This window comes from Ruditapes philippinarum, unplaced genomic scaffold (assembly GCF_026571515.1).
Source record: "Ruditapes philippinarum isolate M1 unplaced genomic scaffold, ASM2657151v2 ctg870_1_1_1_1, whole genome shotgun sequence".
Taxonomy (NCBI): Eukaryota; Metazoa; Mollusca; class Bivalvia; order Venerida; family Veneridae; genus Ruditapes; species Ruditapes philippinarum.
In genome coordinates this window covers 203,712-226,130 of record NW_026864864.1, presented here as the reverse complement: position 1 = coordinate 226,130, position 22,419 = coordinate 203,712, and positions in this window count along the sequence as shown.

The window sequence follows — 22,419 nt, the reverse complement described above, 5'->3', positions numbered from 1 at the left end:
TCAGATATGTATGTGAATAGATATCAAGGGTTGCAGTTCACAAGATGGAGACTTGAATTCTGCAAAGAATCGGAGATTTTTCATATTTGCAAAAAAATATTCTGGATACATTTCTATTATACAATCTACATGGTTGGAAACTTAAAATAAGTTTTGTGATCATGTGTATGTCAGCTGACCAGCAATTTGTATACAGCCATCAGATATTTAGTTATCTTTGATGTTTGAGTTATTCTATCATGCTTATTGAATTTTGCCTGTATGATTATTCAGTATAACCAAATATGATAGTGGATTTTTCACCCTTTTTGGTAATGGGTCGAGATCTTCCCAAGTCAGAAAATAAGCTATATTGTAGAAAATGGTCAGAAATTTTAAGCAATTTAAAATATATCTATTTCAAATATATCTTAGGACATCAAATACAAAATAAAAAACAATGTCTGATAATGTAATATAGAATATTAAAAGACATCAACTGAATCATCAGACAATGTAAACAATGTCATGATGCTTTCTTATATCTATATATTTTTGAAAATCTGCAAATATGAAGTTAAATACTGCTGACTATTGTACTATTGAAGATTGCCACAAGATTTTCTAAAATAAATGTATTTCTTGTGTACTGAATTAACCTAATTGCTGTTTAATTATAGTGTATTTGCCTGGCACATTTTGTGAAAATTTCAGTAATTTACAACTGAAGATGAATGGTTATATTTCACTTTTTTGTTTATAAATATGTAAAACCTAAACTTTGATTTATCGAAGAATACGTATAAAGTCAAAATTGAGCCAAAATTATTATAAAAGTTCCCTTATATATAAAGTCAAAATGAACCATTATTATAAAAGTTCCACAGTGATTAATAAATCAGATACCCTACTTCAGAAGGTAAAGCTGGTAAACACATTGTGTAGGCAGCAAATTGGTTAATTTAAAATAATTGTGTCACTTTGTGCATTTTATAGGAAAGTGCTTCAATATTTAACCCACCTAACTTGCAAGTTTTCTGTAGAATAAATATGTATGTGTTGTGATTGAACATCTTCAGCTTTTACACTGCTGAATTTGTGAAGTGGCCTCTCCCAGCTTTGAATTTGAGTTGGAGGGATTTCAGGGTGAAGTTAACTCTTAACTTGCTGAATTTTTTTAAATAATTTGTATGGACTTCTTCTTGTTTTTGTTGTTGTTTTTTTTTTCTTCTTTTTTAAGTTGAAGTAGAGGTGAAGAAGGGTGATAGGGGGAGGGAGGAAGAATGTAATAATTTGAAATTGGAAAACATGATAATTTTTACTCATTACTCATTTGCCTATTTAAGTTAATGATAGTGTCATATTTTCATGTACTTTTTCATATAACTAAATATATTTAAACAAGACATTAAGTTTCATAGAAACAAAACTCATTTCTTTGAACAATGCAAACTTGTTACATACTTAAAATTATTCTCTGTTTAAAGGTTGTGTTACTGTTTTGTTTATTATTAATATATGTGTGTGTGCAATATGTTTTAATTTTGTAATATAATTTATTTCATTATATTTTACACATCTAAATATCATTCTGTTATATATATTAATATTTTTAACTCTAAGTTATGTAATAGATAGTAATTATGAAAATATAGGACCCTTTGGCTTGTCTATATGACAACCAGACCCATGCTATGATACTTTTTATCATAGGTGTCATAGAACTCTGAAAGGGCATTTTTTAACCTTTTAAGTTATTATAAAAGATTGTTACAATTTATATCTACAAATGAATAGTTACTATTTTAAAGTAACAAGTCACACGATAGAGTTCAATTACAATTTTCACATTGATTCCATTTTTTGAAACTCTTATTGACTTTCTTAAATTTCTGTTGTATTTGGTACATTGAAGTGTACAAGTACTTTTTTGCACTTACTTGCTAACACATCTAGTTTATCATAAGATAGACAATATAAGCAATTAAACACCTATTTTTAGCTCACCTGAGCAATGCTCAGGGTGAGCTATTGTGATCGCCCTGTGTCCGTCGTCCGTCGTCGTGCGTCGTCAACTTTTCGAATAAACAACATCTCCTCTGAAACCAATGACTGCACATCAACCAAACTTTACAGAAATGATCCTTGGGTGGTCCCCTTTCAAAGTTGTTCAAATGGTTCCGGTCTGTTGCATATGTAGGTCACAGGGCCAGAAAAGGATTTCAAAAAACACAAAATTAAAAAATCTTCTTGTCTGAAAGTACATGGGCCAGAGCTTTGATTTTTGGTATATGGTATCATCTATGGGTCCTCTACCAAAGTTGTTCAAATTTTGTCCCTAGTGTCAAAATTGGCCCCGCCCCGGGGGTCATAGGTTTTTCCTTATATTGTCTATAGGTAAATCTAAAAAAATCTTCTTCTCTGATTTGGCAAAGGCCTACAGATTAGATATTTGGGCATGAAACATTGTGTAGTAGACCTCTATTAAGATTGTTCAAATAATGGCCCTAGGTCAAAATTGGCCCCGCCCTGGGGGTCATTGATTTTCATTACATACATATAGTGAAAACTTGAAAAATCTTCTGGGTCTGAAAGTAAATGGCCTAGGGCTTTGATTTTTGGTATATGGTATCATCTATGGGTCATCTACCAAATTGTTCAAATTTTGTCCCTAGTGTCAAAATTGGCCCCGCCCCGGGGGTCATAGGTTTTTCCTTATATGTATATAGTAAAATCTAAAAAAATCTTCTTCTCTGATTTGGCAAAGGCTACAGATTAGATATTTGGCATGAAACATTGTGTAGTAGACCTCTATCAAGATTGTTCAAATAATGGCCCTAGGGTCAAAATTGGCCCCGCCCCGGGGGGGTCATTGATTTTCATTACATACATATAGTGAAAACTTGAAAAATCTTCTGGTCTGAAAGTAAATGGCCTAGAGCTTTGATATTTGGTCTATGGTATCATCTGAAGGTCCAATACCAAAGTTGTACAAATTTTGTCCCTAGTGTCAAATTGGCCCCGCCCCGGGGGGTCATAGGTTTTTCTAATATGTATATAGTAAAACATAAAAAAAATTCTTCTCTGAATTGGCAAAGGCTACAGGTAAGATATTTGGCATGAAAACATTGTGTGGTAGACCTCTACCAAGATTGTTCAAATAATGGCCATCGGGTTCAAAATTGGCCCCACCCTCGGGGGTCATTGATTTTCATTATATACATATAGTGAAAACTTGAAAAAATCTTCTGGTCTGAAAGTTAATGGCCTAGAGCTTTGATATTTGGTCTATGGTATCATCTATAGGTCCAAAACCAAAGTTGTTCAAATTTTGTTCCTAGAATTAAAATCGGCCCCGCCCTGGGGGTCATTGATTTTCCCTGTATGTATATAGTAAAAACTTAAAAATCTTATTTTAAAGAACCCAAAGAGCTAGAGCTAAGATATTTAGCATGAAACATCTTCTAATGGGTGTCTACCAAGTTTGTTCAAATAAAAGCCCCGGGTTCAAAATTGGCCCCGCCCCAGGGGGTCATTGATTTTCCCTATATGCATATAGTAAAAACTTAAAAAAATTTTTTTTAAAGAATGCAAAGAGCTAGAGCTAAGATATTTAGCATGAAACATGTTCTAATGGATGTCTACCATGTTCGTTCAAATAAGAGCCCTGGGGTCAAAATTGGCCCCGCCCCGGGGTCATTCATTAGCTCGACTTTTTTTTTTAGATATATACATATATATATATACATACGTATATATATACATATTATATATATATATATATATATATATATATGTATATATATATAAACATATGTAATTTATATATATATTTTATATATATATACAATATACATACATACATACATACATACATACATACATACATATATATATATATATATATATATATATATATATATATTATATATATATATATATATGTATTGCATTTTTTGGTGTGTGTGTATATATATGATATATATACATACATACATACACACACACACATACATATAAATATATATATATATATATATATATATAATATATACATAATATGTATATATATATATAATATATACATAATATATATATATATATATATATATATATATATATAAATCTTCTTTTAAAAAACCCAATAAGCTAGACCTTTGATGTTTTAGGCAAGAAACATCTTCTAATGGGTGTCAACCAAGTTTGTTCAAATAAAAGCCCTGGGGTTTAAACTGGCCCCGCTCCGGGGGCCTATATACAGGTGAGCGACTTTGGGCCATCATGGCCCTCTTGTTAATATGCTGATATCTAAAACTACAACCAAATTTAGAATAACTCTAAAGTTCAGTTTAACACCAGTCAAATATCACATAGACTGATCAGGGTCCCCTAAAATAAATTCGTTCTTGTGTGTGTAGCAGTTATAAGGTATTTGTTTTGTTTGGTTGTATGACTTAAATTGTACACAAATGTCAAGCCTCGTTTTCATATTTCTACAAATTATTTACACAAGTCTTCCATGACCATCACTCTATTCCTTGCATAGCACATAAAAAAATTATGTGTACATTAGCTTTTGCTCACTATGATGATCACATGTGATTCTTTGCTTGATTTTCATGAACATTTAAACGTTTGAAACTTAAATTTTCATACTGTCCGACTGTGTGCTTTTACTGAAATTTTGAACAAAGCTTTGCATATCAGTTGTGAAAAAATGCTGGAAAAGGTTTAGAATAGAGTGTAATAATTTAATAGAAGCTAAAGATTAAAGTATAGCATGAAAGGAGGTAACTTGCTTGTTAAGTAAGAGCATTATTGTTCATAACTTGAGATTATGTTTGTTTTTGGATGTTGCTATAGAAACAAAAAATGTGATTTTTTTACTTATATCTGTTGTTTGTTATCTGCTAGAAGTGTATAATATATAATGTATATTATCTACAAACATTCCATACCTCTATGTTTCTTGGTGCACTTTGTATGTGATTTTGTTTTCTTGTTTTTGTTATAGGTATATTTAAAGTTTTTTACTTCATCTTTTCTGTTAGATATGATATTTAAAAAATAATATATCCTTCAACTGTGATTTTATCGCTAAATATAATTACTGTTTGGAGTTTGGATGCGAAGAATTATATAATGAGGGCAAAGCTCAAGTGATACAATGCTGCCCACCCTTATTTTCAGCATGTAGCATTTTCAGTGGTTATGTCACATGTCTAAATATAGATCGTCAACAGTGATTTTATTGCATATTTACACACAGTCGGTCCTTCTGTGTTCAATAGAGAAAAATGTGGGTTATGTTTGAAATACTGGTAACGCCCATGGGTTCAAGTCCTACTTGGGCCACAACCATGTTTGTTCAAATGACACCAGGGTCTGAGGTTATAAATAAATTCTGTTATCACAAACTCAGATAAGGTATTTGATTGGTCAGAAACTGTCGCAAAATGAAATTCCTGAGATTTGAGATAGAATTCGGAGAAAATCTTTACTGGCATGCGAGCAGTTCCCGTACAAAAATCTTAGTAACCTAAAGGCCAGTACTTGTTAATTCCAGGTAACAGTCTGGAAAAAGACTGGGAAGGGATTGATAGGAGATTCAAGGACTGTTTCATAATTAAGCTTAAAAAATGTGTTTATATTAAAGTAACTCACACTAAACAAAGATTTCTTAAATAATTAAATTTGATGACAGTTTGTTGTAAGTGTGCATTAAATATTTTGTTAAATTTTTATGCCCCCACAATGTGGGAGCATATAGCGTTGCACTTGTCCGTCCGTCCGTCAGTCCGTCCGCACTACCGAATAGGGATAGGGGGCCATCTAACTGTAAACAGAACAAAAGAGAACAATAGAGTTCATTCCGTAACAATAGAGTAAGGGGCCATTGGCCCTCTATTAAACAATAGAAAATAACAAAAGAAATGGCCCCTTATTCCATTTCGGCCGGACGTCCGTCCGTCCGTACGTCCCGAAATCTTGTGAACGCAACTCCTCTTAAACCGGATGGCAGATTTTGCTTAAACTTACAGGGATGAACAACCTTAATGTGTAGATGGTAGTAAAGGAAGGAATTTTTGCTGCGACCAAATTTAACAGAATTATGGCCCTTTGTTGATTTTTTCACTATATACTATGTAGAAATTTTGTGAACGCAACTCCTCTTAAACCGGATGGCAGATTTTGCTTAAACTTACAGGGATGAACAACCTTAATGTGTAGATGGTATTAAAAGAAGGAATTTTCGCTGCGACCAAATTTAACAGAATTATGGCCCTTTGTTGATTTTTTCACTATATACTATGTAGAAATTTTGTGAACGCAACTCCTCTTAAACCGGCTGGCAGATTTTGCTTAAACTTACAGGGATGAACAACCTTAATGTGTAGATGGCAGTAAAGGAAGGAATTTTCACTGCGACCAAATTTAACAGAATTATGGCCCTTTGTTGATTTTTTCACTATTCTATGTAGAAATTTTGTGAACGCAACTCCTCTTAAACCGGATGGCAGATTTTGCTTAAACTTACAGGGATGAACAACCTTAATGTGTAGATGGTAGTGAAGGAAGGAATTTTTGCTGCGACCAAATTTAACAGAATTATGGCCCTTTGTTGATTTTTTCACTATATAATATGTAGAAATTTTGTGAATGCAACTCCTCTTAAACCCGATGGCAGATTTTGCTTAAACTTACAGGGATTAACAACCTTAAGGTGTAGATGGTAGTAAAGGAAGGAATTTTTGCTGCGACCAAATTTAACAGAATTATGGCCCTTTGTTGATTTTTAGTTTTCAACTTGTGGCACATGTAGTCTAAAAAATGTTTGACCTAGAGTCATAAGATTGACAGAACAGTGGCGTGTGGGGGCATCCGTGTCCTATGGACACATTTCTAGTTCTACATAATTTTGTCTAATTTAATGCAAATGATGTTAAATTTGTTTCTGTTTTCTTGTTTGAATGTTTTAACTGTATGTGATAGATTTATCTAGCTTGACATTTTGCTGTATAAAGTGCAATACTTTAATATACAATATAATTAATAAAAATTGAATGAAATCTATGTACTTTTACTTGTCAATATTTGCAAGTCCACCACTAAGTCGATATTTAACACGCTCATAATCACATTTAGGCAGTAGAAAAATGTAGACATTAGAATTCTGTTATCAAAATTGTCATATATACCAGGAAAATTTAAGATTTGATAGGTTGATTAGAAAAAACCTATATTTTAATTGATAAATTGTCAGTTTCTTTTTCATGGTTGCACTTTGCTCTTTTAATAAGAAACACCCAATTCATTTGGCATGAAAAATGTGTCATTTAATGAACATTCATGTAAAGTCACCTCCCCTGCCGCACCGGGCCTGCCTGAAGGTAGTTCTGGGTTTGATCTGTGTTAAGTCATCGCCAATGACTTTCGTAAGAATTCCTTGCTTAGCACTGGTCAAATTAAAGTCATGGTCAGTCTGGTGTCAGTATATTGTGACAGGATACCAGTGGGGTACCAATAATGACCATTTGGGTAATTTCATCTTTAACCCTTACCATGCTAAATATTTTTAAATGGACTTGTCCATCTTTCAGTCTGGACAAAACCAATCCTCATTTCTAGATATGTTCTGACTTTATAACGATTAGTGCTGACAATGATGAGATGGCCTGGCACTGGTCACATAGGCAAATGAAGAATGCTGTCAGCAGGCTAAGGGTTAATACTAAATTAAATCATTGATATAGATGCTACAACTATGCTGTATATATGATAAGAGTATGGGTTTGTTAAATGCTAGTGCAAGACAGCAATTCTCAATTTTAGAAATATCAAAAATTTACTGTGATAATACAATGTAGTTATGGGTTTAATTACCAGTAAAGACTCAACAATTCTTATGAAAGGGACAAACTTGTTGTCCTTGTAGTATGACAAGTTTACTCAATATTTCTTCCAAATACTAGTACTACTTTTAACAATATTTGAGCCGCGTCACGATAAAACCCATTCGCGCAGTCTGATCAGGATCCATGCTGTTCGCTTACAAACTCTATAACAAGTAGAAAAACTAATAGAGAACAGCATGGATCCTGATCAGACTGCGCAGCTCGTTTATATTTGGGATTGCATTCACAACTTTACGACCCCTTTTATCAACCTTTTCATAAGGACAATCAGCATTGAGCAAGATGTTCAAATTGATGGTAATATGCCGATTAAAATATGCTCTTTATTGACACCTTGTCTCTACATCAGATTGGTTAATATGAAATATGTTTAATAAATTATTCAAAACCAAGGACTGTATCTTATGATTTTTTCTGCCTCTTTTATTCTGATACAGTATCAACAAACTGTTCAGTAGTGCATGTAGTGAAGTTGATTGATTTTTATACAATTGCTCACTGAAAATTCGTCTCATGCAATGTTAATGATCTGCTTTTATTTTTGTAAAGGACGCATTAACTGAAACTTTGAAATAAAAAAAATCTGGTTAGTGCTTCTACTGATGTCATACAACCTTTATAAACCTGCTCTATCTTTAGTGCATGTTTTTATCTGTATATCTGAAAATTCTGCGCAATACATATGATAATATTAAAGATACTGTAACACATTTTTTCATGGTTTTATTTCATAAATATGATGCTAAAATTAAGATTTGTTAATATTGTAAGTTCCAATAAGCATTATTTATAATATGTATTATTATATATTTAAACTTTCATGTAAATAAAGGGAGGTAATTAGAAATTTATTTTCTAAAAATTCTAAGTCAAATTTTCCAATAACAAATGAATGCATATGATTCATTGATTAAATATAATGTGCACAAATATTTGCAGTATACATTTTACATATTTTTCGATGTTTGAAAATTGGTTTATTTTCATAATTATATACATGAATAATTTTTTGCAAGTGTGGTATACACACAGTAACAATTACAATCACAAAACATTCAGGATCTTTAACCAATTACAATTGTACTTCATGAGCATTTTGTGAAAAATGGCTGTTTTTCATTGAAAAGTCTTCCATTACAAGTTCAAATTGCTATAAAACTATAAAAACTGCTTCAATACTAATCAAACTTGGCACTGGACCATTGCCTTTGCAACAGCATGCTCAGGCTTAAATTTCCTGTTACCATGGCAACAAGGGGGACATCTCAAAATTGCCAAAAATCACTTTTTTGCATTGATTTTTTCCATCAAAATTGATTTTAAAGTGCTGCAACTTCTCAATGGATTGAGATAGAGTCAAATGCTTTTCAGCATTGGTTACAAGTTACCTAATATGTTCTATTTCGGGTCATTTTTAGTCTCTCACAAGTCCAAAAGTTTCCTGGTGATGAGGGTGAAACCCACCAAACAGAAGGGGGATATCCCCCTTCTGGCAACCCCCTGATGAATCTTTTGGTTCGGGGCCATGCCGAAAAAGTGGTTACTTTTTTTAACAACATTTCTCAAATGAAAACATGTGTTTGGGGCCCAAAGAGGAGACCTTAGTTGAGGCCTTAAAGAGGGTGGGTCAAAAGTGCGTTGTTTCGTGCATATATGAGGTAAAGGGTTAAACAAGTGTTGTGTCCCTCAACTTCATTGTGAAAAGTTTTATTCCCACAAACCTGTAGGTCAAGCATGAATAAAAAGTTGATGAAATCAATGAGAGGGACACAACCAGAATTGCACACACTTATATGTCTTGTAAATTACGTTCAGCAACTTTCTAACTTTAATGGTGGAGGAGAAGACCTTGGATGTCCTCTGTGCCTTATTTCAGGCAGGAATTGGCACCCAAGTTGCACTACCATATTTCATAAGCTAGCTAGCTTTCTCAAATGAAAGAATACAAAGATTGATGAGGCTCAAACCAAAAGAAGCAAGTGGTTTGAAGAGAAACTGCCCCCTGCTGCCCCTTACTATATTTTCTATACTGTATAATTATCAAACTTCTAGAATATAATAAAATCAAATACTTTCCTTTTAGATTTGTCAGGTTACTATATACTAATATACCTAAAGTCCTTAACACATTAACTGAATGTTTACTGGACAAATTCAAATTTTATTTGCTATACTAGGCCTCCTGCCATTATGGTCGTTGTGATACTATAATCGTTTGAATAAACTTAAAGAGATAAAGTGGTTTATTGGTTTAGAATAAAAACTTCAAATCACTTTTCCCAAACGTTTGTGGGTTGGGAAATAAATTCTCTTTTTAGTCAAGAAGCCATCACCTAGCTTACTAAGGTTCATAAGGTGCATGCCTGGAAGGTTTTTAGGTTTCTTGTATCATGATAGGTCGAAGGTATTATGAACATTTCTGTTATGACTTCATACATGAAACAAAAAATGTCCACAATAATGCCCTTCAAGTAAAATAAGTTTTTTTGGGGGGAAAGGGTGACGTTCATTACAATACAGTATATAAACTAGCACACACAATGCAGATTTGTTGATTTGTCTGGTGAAAAATAAACAATAAGTTTGTACTAAAGTTAGTAGTATCTTGGAATAATAATGTCATGTTGCAGTTCACATTGGAATATCCGTCCCTCAGGAAACCGCCCATGATTCTGATCCGAACATATATTTTTTCTTGCATATTCTACCATAATCCATATCATCATACATTTGTATTTTAAATTCTTTACCTTAATAAAACAATCTTTTATGGAAATTTATGTTGTTACACCTGTAACTATTTTCTTACCAATAACAACTTCATTCATAACGGCGAAAATACGTCATCCTAAGCAAGGAATATCTACTAACATAATTCTATTTCAAAGAAAACTCTTTTCTCTTGTAACATTGTTGGAATTATGGGTCTAGATTATGTTTTAATAACAAAAAATTCCAACCAAGTTACACTCTGTGCCATTGAGAGTATCCATATTTTATGTAAAAAATAACAAGAAACAACAGTGTACAGATTAGTTTTATTAAATAAATAACAATTACTGCCTACACCATTAATTAATAACATGATGTTAATAATACCCGGGAAATTTCTGAATTTTCTGCTCCCATATATATATAAGCATGTGCAAGCTTAGTACATATACATGTAGATATAAAATATTAACAATAAGCACTTGATTGCCAATTACATGTATAAATGAAAGTATAACAAAATATAGTTGCAAAGTCATCATAAATTTGTGTCTATGATTTTTCTGATATTTTAAGGCAGAACACCACTAAAATACATTTCACATGAGTCTTGTCTCCAGTTCCATATGTGGAAGGAAACCATTTAGTAGTGTTCAACTTTTCAAATTACCTAAGTAGTCATTTTAACTACTATTTCAATATGATAAACAACAATGGCAAAGATGGTAAATTTTGTATGTTTCCATGTGATAAAAGTATGTCACATTACTTAGGTAACTTAACATATGCTTAAATAATTATGGCAACATATACATAACTAAATACATGTTCATATGTAGGACAAAGATGTCTATCACATCAGCTATTTAAGGTGCAATGTATACAATATTATAACATAAAACAATATTCAATCTGAGGTAATTCTTATTGAAAACAATCTTGGTATTCTCCACATTTGCTTTTGTGCAGTTTTATTTGACTTTTGGTTTTTTGCTTGTATAAGTCTATGTTCTAAACACAACAAATGTAAACAAAACCTTTCTTGTATGTTCATTCTTATATGTTGCGTTGTGTATTATTGTATGTTTTGATTTTACCGTTGGGTATTCTTGTATGGTTGTGACAATTTTTATTGTGTTTCTGTATACTTATTTTTACTACAAGTCAAACAAGAGCAAGTTCAAACAAGGTATTAAACAAATGAGCCCATAAGCCTATGCCCAATGAAGTTTATTATTCATAATGGCTAGACATCTGTCAAAAAAATCTTATCTAATGCTATCTATGAGGTTTCTGTAATATATACAGCAAGTTTTAACTATAAAAATGCTGGATGGGTGTCATTTTAATATCACCCTCCCTGAAATGTAATTATACACAATATGCAAATCCTTGATAAAATTCTTGTATCTGAATTACAACTCAAAATGTATTATCTCAAAGCGCTCTAACCCTGTAAATTATTGTTTACGCCAAGGGCAAGCAGGTGATTCCAAATAAGATTTTTCAGTACCCCACTAAATGTGTATCAGCATATAATGAACAATTAGATCAAAATCTTAAAATTACAGTTAGCAAATTAAATTGCATTTTGAGGTAATTATAACCTTTACTGAGAACAATCATAATGCCTACAAGCAGCTTGGTACCAAACAAGAAACAGTGATGGTTGACGCATTGGCTGGTACCACCCATTTCTTTTTTGTTTCTTTGGTGGTGTTTTATTTTTTTTTTGAGAAAATTGAACAAATTTACAAAATTAAGCAGACAACATTTTAGCAGATGACAATATTCCCAACATGCAATGGGCTAAAAAGTTGGCTTCCTTTTTTCATTGGTCAACAATTGAATGGCTCAACCAATGGAATATCGACCTTAAGATTGTCTTCAATACAAGATGGTCTACTGTATATATTTTTTGGCCAAGTGTGATTCCCTGTAACTGTTACAAAACAACACTGAATAATACTTTATATTAAATATGAACATGTTTTACGGTGGCAGTGACAATTTCTTCTCACATATCCTTTTGATCCCAATATCAGATGTAAGAACAAAGATTGCTCCCTTATGAAAAATCTATTACTCTCAACACAAGCAAAAACTGATGTGTATTAAGTGTTTATATACAGGTAAGGGCTCTAATTAGTTCAGATTTGCAAAAAATAAAAATAAACCTGTGCTAAAGATCACCTCTTAATGAAGACCATCTCTCAAAACAGACCACCTCTAAATAAAGACAAAATTATATAGAAACATGTCAGTTGCCATTTTGGAGAAATTACAGACAAATTAAATTACTTTTAACCAAAGACAACATTTTTTTGGGAAATTTTCTTTTTCCATGCATATAATTATATTGATGATATTGATTATATTAAGGTTCAATATGAATTTATTGAAGGTGAAATTTTTTTGTATACAATTCGAGCATCTGGCTCAATAAATTTAGTAATGAAGCTATACGAATATAAAATTCTGTTAATGATGTACCCAAAATACAGAAAAAAATTTCTGTTGACACATTTATAATGTAACATTTTACACTTAACATTTTTAACTCTGTGTTTGTATAAAGCATACAATGTCAGGTCAAAATACCAACTATAAAATTTATGCAAGGAGGTGTCATTCCGTTTTTACAGAGTAAGTGGAAAAGCAGCACAGGTATGTGACAAATTGCGACAGCTTTGTAACATTTGACATGAATTGTAGTTTTACATAAAATAATGAATGCGTATGAAGAGTTCAAAATACAGTCATCACTGAAATACATCCATATCTCTACACAATGCACCAAATCCTCTACCCATTTTGTTCCAAATTGCATAACAAACCATATTTTTTTGGCAAATTTGATGATGAAAACTTATATGAAATAGGGAATGACCTTTTAAGATCTAATTTTATCATTTAAACTTAAGTAATACAAAACTTAATAAAAAAAAAATAAGTGAAAATTTCTGAAATGAATATTACAATGTTTGAGTACAATACAAAATGAGATTACAAAAATAATTACTATAAGTATACAGAAAAAAATAAGCAAAATAACATAAAAAAGCAATTTAAAAATGTATAATGATCATAAAGTTAAATAAAAAAAATAATGTCATGTTAATTCCATAAAAAATTAATGAAAAAGTTATTAAAAAAACATCAAAATGTCTACAATACCAGTTGCATCTATTGGTGTTAATTGTAGTTACCAGTATATTCCATGTTAAATAAAGATGAGTATAGGTACCAGATGATAAATTGTCTCTAAATAGTGTTATGGTATAGGTGTAAGATGATAACTAGTGATCAACTGTGCATGAGATGTAAAAAATTAAACAAGAGTACTCTGATGGCTTTTTATCACTCATCTGAGTGACAGGAAAATCACAATTTTCTAAAGTACTTTGCAATTAACATAGTTTAGACCTGCATAATTGATAAATAATTGTTCTCCCTGGATTGTTGACAAAGTTAATCAAACCAAATGGCCTTCACTTGAACTTGACCTATCAAGACAGACACATGTAGCAAGTTTCATTAAGGCTTGATAATAAAATTTGTGTCTAGAGTTGATTTGATTTAATCTGATGACCTAGTCTTTTCTTATATTTGATTTGATTTTTTTACTGAATCACTGGGCCACTGATGCCCCTAGATGTCCGATATTCAAACTTGGTCAATGAGGCAAAGTTTGATGAAGGTCATATAAAACATTTGACCTCTAATGTTAACAGCCAAAGGTCTGCATGTCGGACAACTAACCAATCCTATTTTCTCACCATTGAGCACTTCATGATCATGTGAGATATAAACACAAATAACTTGTTCAGTTTTGGTCCATAGACAATAGTAAATATAAAAAAAATACAAAAAAGAAAAACATAATCATTTTAAGTATACAAAACAAGTTATAAGCATTGCATATAAATAAACATAAAAGCAAGGCAAACAAAACATGATTTATTTTAAATATAAATCAATGCAAAAGTAGAATTAAATGCAAAAGGAATGAGAAGCTACTTTGGTCAGCGCATCTCATACATTTTCTTAATTAATTAATTAATTATTATAAAACATTCACCTTATTCAGCACACATTATCTATATTATATATGTTTTTTTGCAACTTTAACCCTAAGCCTGCTGTATTGGATTAGTCCAGCTTTGAATTTGGAACAGTCCATTCGAAGATAAAGGGATTTCAGGTATCTAAATATAAAAACATTAACTACCAACAGTATACAGCCTGGTAAGAGAGTATTAATAATGCAAACTGACCTAGTCCAGCTGTACAGAAACGCAGGCTGGCCTGGCTCTATACTGATGGCAATGGCAAATCACTTTAGGTTCCAGCAAGCTTAAGGTAATAATAATTATGAATATTATCACAAAGTTGGGAATCTTGTCACTAGATTATAATAATATAAACTCTAACATAATTCTAAATTTTATAACTATCATCTTATATATAAAAAAGTTTCAATACCAAATAATAAAGAAAAAATGTATTTAATACCCCTGAAAACAATTTCTTTCAAAAATTTACATTGTCATGAGTTATACAATTAGAATATGAATCTATAAAGAATATATGAATAATTCCCATTTACAATTAAAATAATTCATATTCTTATAAACATTGGAAGTATGTATACCCTTTTAAAAATTCAAAATAATATCCATACAAAAAGTCAACATATCTATATGAACTACAAAATATCAGGGCTAATTCCTTATGCAACTTAACATTATGAAACTTAAGTATAATATCATCAAAATTTCAACAAGAGGGCCATGATGGCCCTGAGGTCGCTCACCTGTATATAGGCCCCCCACCCCCACCCCCCCCACCCCCAACGTTGCAGGGCCAATTTAACCCAAGGGCTTTTATTTGCACAAACTTGGTAGACACCCATAAGAAGATGTTTCATGCTAAACATCTAAGCTCTAGCTCATTGGGCTTTTTAAAAGAAGATTTTTTTTAAGTTTTTACTATACACATATAGTTAAAAACAATGACACCCCTGGGGCCGGCCCAGTTTTGACCCTAGGGCTTTTATTTGAACAAACTTTGTAGACACTTACTAGAAGATGTTTCATGCTTAATATCTAAACTCTAGCAATTTGGGTTTTTTCAAAGAAGATTTTAAGTTTTTGCTATACACATATAAAGAAAATCAATGACCCCCGGGGCGGGGCCAATTTTGACCCCAGGTCTTTTATTTGAACAAACTTTGTAGACACTCACTTAAAGATGTTCCATGCTTAATATCTTAACTCTAGCTATTTGGGTTTTTTCAAAGAAGATTTTTTACGTTTTTGCTATACACATATAAGGAAAATCAATGACCCCCGGGGTGGTGCCAATTTTGACCCCAGGGCTTTTATTTGAACAAACTTGGTAGACACCTATTGGAACATGTTTGATGCTAAATATTATAGCCATAGCTCTTTGACTTCTTTAAAAGAAGATTTTTTAAGATTTTACTATATGCATATAGGGAAAATCAATGACCCCCCGGGGCGGGCCAATTTTGACCCCAGGGCTTTTATTTGAACAAACTTGGTAGACACTTATTAGAACATGTTTCATGCTAAATATCTTAGCTCTAACTCTTTTGGTTCTATAAAAGAAGATTTTTTAAGTTTTTACTTTATGCATATAGGGAAAATCAATGACCCTATGGGGCGGGGCCAATTTTGACCCCAGGGCTTTTATTTGAACAAACTTGGTAGACACCTATTAGAACATGGTTGATGCTCAATATCTTAGCCACAGCTCTTTGAGTTCTTTAAAAGAAGATTTTTTAAGTTTTTACTATATGCATATAGGGAAAATCAATGACCCCCCGGGGCGGGGCCAATTTTTAACCCCAGGGCTTTTATTTTGAACAAACTTGGTAGACACCCATTAGAACATGTTTCATGCTAAATATCTTAGCTCTAGCTCTTTGGGTTCTTTAAAAGAAGATTTTTTAAGTTTTTACTATATGCATATAGGGAAAATCAATGACCCCCCGGGGCGGGGCCACTTTTGACCCCAGGGCTTTTATTTGAACAAACTTGGTAGACACTCACTAGAAGATGTTTCATGCCAAATATCTAAGCTCTAGCTCTTATGTTTTTTTAAAAGAAGATATTTAAAGTTATTTCTTTCGGTTGCCATGGCAACCAGAGTTCTGCATGGAATTAAATTCTTTGAACAATTTTTAAAGGTGACCACCAAAGGAACATTCCTGTGAAGTTTGGATGAAATTGGCTTAGTGGTTTATGAGGAGATGTCATTCAAAGTAAAAGTTTATGGACGGACGGACGCCGGACGGACGGACGCCGGACGAAAAGCGATCACAAAAGCTCACCCTGTCACTTTGTGACAGGTGAGCTAAAAACAAAACATGATTATGAGAAGAAAATATTTGTAGAAAATCAGTAACTTGAATATAAAATAGAATGTTTAGAGTATAACTCATTGCATGTGTAAATTCTATAATAATATTGATATGTTACACTAATAAGCATAATACAGGAACTCCAGTGAGGTTCAAAAGCTTGAAAACATAAAAATTGAATTTTTTACAAAGATTTGTTGAGACACTTTTAACAGAAAGATTTGCAAAAGATAATTAAGAAACATTCTCAAAAATAAATTGAAAATCATATGTTTATGCTATTAAAAACCTGATTTGAGCAAAGTGTTGCAACACTTCAATTTTTGGTCATTTTTCGCAGTTAGAAAATTATTCTGGAAAAACGGGGTGAACAAATGATCTGAAATTTTGCACACAAGTTTTTGGTCTAGACCTATATCAAATGGAACATTAATCTCCAGTCTCATCATCTCAAAAAACTCAGTGGAGTCCCTTTAAACTTCTAAAAAAATAAAAACAAAAAATTAGATTAATTTTACACTGATTTGATCAAACAACTTGACTATGTTATAAGATATGTTACAGCTATTCTAGTTATAGATTTACATTATTTTAAATTTAAAGTGTATAAAGCTATATATCTGTTGCAAAAAATAATTGCTTTGTCAATTTCAAAAATGAATACATACTTCCAAAATGCTTGAATGAGAGATATATGGTAGTAAATTGCTTTAAAAGCGATTTAAAACCGCATAATGGCATACACTAAATCATTGCAAAATGGATAAAACCCTATTTAAAATAGAATGATATTTTTTTCGGGAATATTCTATTCTGTGGCATTCTATGTTACAACTTTTTTAAGAATCAACCATTACATTATGGAAACAGTATAACTTTATTGTTAATAATATTCTTTTTAAAATATTTCATAAAATATATAGCTTTACACCCTTTAAAAAAACAGTGACCAAATTATTATGCAGTATTTATGAACAATTAAAAAGATGAACAGAAAAATTTTTAGCTAAAGAATACATTTATATTTCTTACGAGCTATTCAAAAGCATAGTACAAATTTAATAGAAGTACTTAAGATAAAATAAACAGAGGTCAATTTAACCCTAGTATTGTTACCCACATACATGTATAAATTATAAACCAGGCATAATTGTGTATTATTTACTCAATTTATATCATAAGATTTATTTTAGTTTCTTAAATGAAAGGCAATCTCCTGGATTACACCCCTATATATTTTTTCTGGGGTAAAACTTGTATATAATAAAGTTATGAAAACAGAATGAACCTTACATAAATTATACTTCTGGTTTAAAGACCACAGGGTCTATTCCAGGATATAACCAAATGAAAACTGTTAATAAAATTCTAAACAAAAAATGTTTCAGGCACCAATAATTTGCATGAAGTTGAGTCTTTGATATTGTTACATCTGAAATAAGATATTTCACAGTCACCTATGAGATGACAAAAGGATAATTAACAAAGTTCAATATAGTATATAGGTATATAGTATATACAGCACACTTATAATGTATCACATTTTGAAAATCTAAGCACATAATAAAAGTACAAACAATACAAATTTAACAATAACAATTCAAGGGCTAATCTCAACATTGCCATAACAGTGACCAGTAATAATAACTTGTCTAAAGATCTGGTCAGAAAGGATGATCCCTTGGAAGCATTAATCACAACAAAATTACATGAAAATTGCAGACTCAGTTTGATTGAGTTTGTAAGTTTGTACACAAGGGGTAATGAAAACATGCAACATCCCTCACGCCCCCTAGCACAGACTTGAGCAGTACTCTATTCTCAACACTTAAAAGTGCTGGAATCAATGCTTCCGAACGCCAGCTGTATAAAGACAGGCAAGCCTGTATATCCCACCAGTCTTTTCAATGGCTTTCATCAATGTCTAATTAAAATCCTGCACAATGATCAGGTCCAAATTCAAATCAATTTACGTCCATAACTCAAATTTAGAATGATACCACACAAAATATGGTTACAGTGATGAAGGCCCTTAAACTGTATTGCTAATTTTCACAGTAATTTTAACCAAAGATTATTAATAAAGAGTTATGACAGTGCTATGTTTAGCCCTTGATTATCAACAATCTATTTGTTAACAGATTTATCAGATTACAATAATAAAATAAATGTGTAAAATTTAACCGACATTCCAGAGAGTGGCATATGCTACAAATTTCAACATTTCATCAAATCTCATTGGAGTAAAACATAAATGGCCTTCCCCCATCTCTTACCAGACAGAGGGCCACTATATTGCACTGTTAATGATTTAACAATATCTAAGATATGGCACGTAAAGTTGCTGAGTGGCTACTATATCTTAAATATTGCACTTGTAATGATCAAACTATTGGAGACTGGCATTTAATTAATCATGACCATGCTATATCATTGATATTGCACTGTGGATTCATAGATGCAATATCTTAATATAGACCTTGGCTACAGAATTTGCCCTACGATGCTTATTTAATCATATAAATTATCATATATTGCACTGCAAGCTGGTAATATTCAATAAAATATGTGCAGTGATTGCCACACTCTGTCATGTCAAAAAACTTAAATAAAAATATTATAACTGTCTAAAGTTAGTAAAAAAAAACACTGTTAAATTTGCAAGAATGACCTTACAAAATACATGTACATTGTTTACTAGTAGGAGAATTAATCAATATATATATGTTAATTAAGATCTATACTTTATATATTCATATGTATCATGTAGTTATGTTAATTGGCTTTATAATATATATATATATATGCAACAAGTATGCACTGATATTGATTTAGGTTACAAAGCTCCTGTCTCAAACCACTATCCTTCAACACAAAAAAAAAAATACTTGCAGCTGTAAAGATATACGTGTATAACAAACTTCTTATATGACAAACTACTTGTATGTCAAACTACTTATATGACAAAATATTTCAAATAAGTTGATAATTATCTTCTGTATGATAATTAAGTGTTTTTAACTGTGATATGTACATGTAATAATAGTAAAATCATAGCAAAACTTTCAAGCATATACATGTAGTAGGTCATTGAAGGTCAGGGACAGAGGCTTTATACCTAAGTTTTATAGCTAAATGAGTCAACATAATAGTGAAATCTAACCATACTAAAAACATCTCAGTTTGACTGTATTACAGTGTACTGCAAAATCATTATAATTCGTGGCACACTAATTTTCATGCTTTTTTGCATTATTTTCATTCTACTTTTTGAAAAAATAAACAGTCCATGTATTTAAGTACCCACGAAAATGTTCTTTCTGACAAAACCACAAAATTTCATGTCCACAACATTAGGTGTATTTACAGTATACTACAGTCACTGCTAGGCAGTTTTAATGTAATTACATGAATTACATGATTTGTCCATTACCCAAAATTAACAAACAAGAGTGAAACCATGTATCTCATATTAACATGTACATGTAAGTTTGGTAAACAACAATAAACTTTTAAAATATCATCACAGTACTAAAATGTTTCATCCATTTACATTGTCAAATGTATTTGAACAAAACTTTGTTAACAAGTATTTTCAACATTATTTTTTCAAACAAAACATGTACGTTGTGTATATACATGTATAAGTAAAATACATGTATTAATATGAAAGACTTTAACATATATGAAGCCATTAATAATACATTCTTCCCTCGCATACCAAAGCTGGTTCTTCAAAGACTAAGTCTTTTATAGAATGGTTATCGATTTTTCTTTTGAAGATAATAAAAACCATTTAAGTCTTTGAAATTAAATATTTCCTTCTGTCTAGAATACAAAATGTACGTGCATTTATGACATTTGTTTTACTTATACCAAAATATTATTCATACTATTCTTTTAAAGCATAGAATGGGACCAATTTTGGCCCGGTAAATAGGGAAAAATACACTGAATAAATGTTAAAATGATTAGAACAGATCTAAAACGTGTGTAAATCATTAAAGTCTTTTAAGGAAATTGATGACTTTGAAAAAAAGAAGCTTGTGATGTCATTAAAAATGATAAATGTCCATTACATGTATGTAATCAAAAGATTTTCTATGAAAAGGGGCCATAACTCTTTAAAAAAGATAAAGTGAATGAAAAACAGATGATTTAATGCCAAATTGCATATTGAATTCCTTCAGATTTAAAAGTTAACTAGAAATGTGCACTGATGACTCCATACTTCACCATTTGTCTGTCTATTAATGGACAGCATGGCAGACATTGAAGACCAAATCTCCCTCCCTAAAGTCGAGGGAAGTGAGGGGGCATAAAAACATAATAAAATTGTAGAAACTTCTTGATACAATGCAGGAGAAAATAAAAATAATGAAATATAAACTATGTATAGTCAGTATAAAAATATATAATAATTATATGTAAATAGATGTGAACACGACACCGTAAACCAATATCAAATAACTCATTGAAATACAGTATGCAGTATATTGAATACAGTATGTAAGTAAGTAAGTAAGTAAGTAACGACTTTATTTTATGAGGCTAACACATTCAGTTTCCCGATCTTCCATGCGGGCCTCAGTATATACAAAACAACATAAAATACAATCACAATCAACATTTAGACATAAACATAAATATGTACATTATACATCATATCAATACAATAAATAAGTAAACAATTTTTTCTTCTTACATAGAGAAGTGACATTTTCATAACTTCAGCATGGAAAGTATATGTTTTTGAAACAATATGTACAAACAATTAGTTAGAAAATTGCCACTGGATATAGGAGGATTGAAATTTCCTCAGGGTATCAGAATTTCGAATATGGATTGGTATGCTGTTCCATACCACAGGACCAGAGTAATTAAATGATTTTCTAAAAAATTCTGTTTTTGGTTTGGGTACAGTTAGTTTTTCATTTTGTATAGATCTTAAGTTAAAGTCATGTTTGTCATTTATTGTTTGGAATTTATTTTTCATATAAATAGGAAAGGATGGTTCATTTATAGATTTATACATGAGGATTGCCTTTTTGTACATAATCCTTTGATCAAAGGACATCCAATTTAATTCTTTAAATAGAATATTTGATGGGGTATCAAAACTTTTGTCTAAAATAATTCTTGCAGCTCTTTTTTGAAAGTTGACAATTTGCGAAAGTAATTCACTACTGCAGTTTCCCCAAATAGTGCAACAGTAGTCAATATGTGGCAAAATATAAGCATTAAAAAAGAGTTTTCTGGAGTGGAGATCAAGGTACTGTTTGATTCTAAGAAGCAAATAGAGCTGTGAATTGCATTTTTTAATAATATTTTGAATCTGTGTTTTCCATTTAAGATTTTTGTCAACCTGGACTCCTAGCAGTTTTTCAGTGTCTGTAAATTCTATCTCTTTGTTTTGAAGGTAGT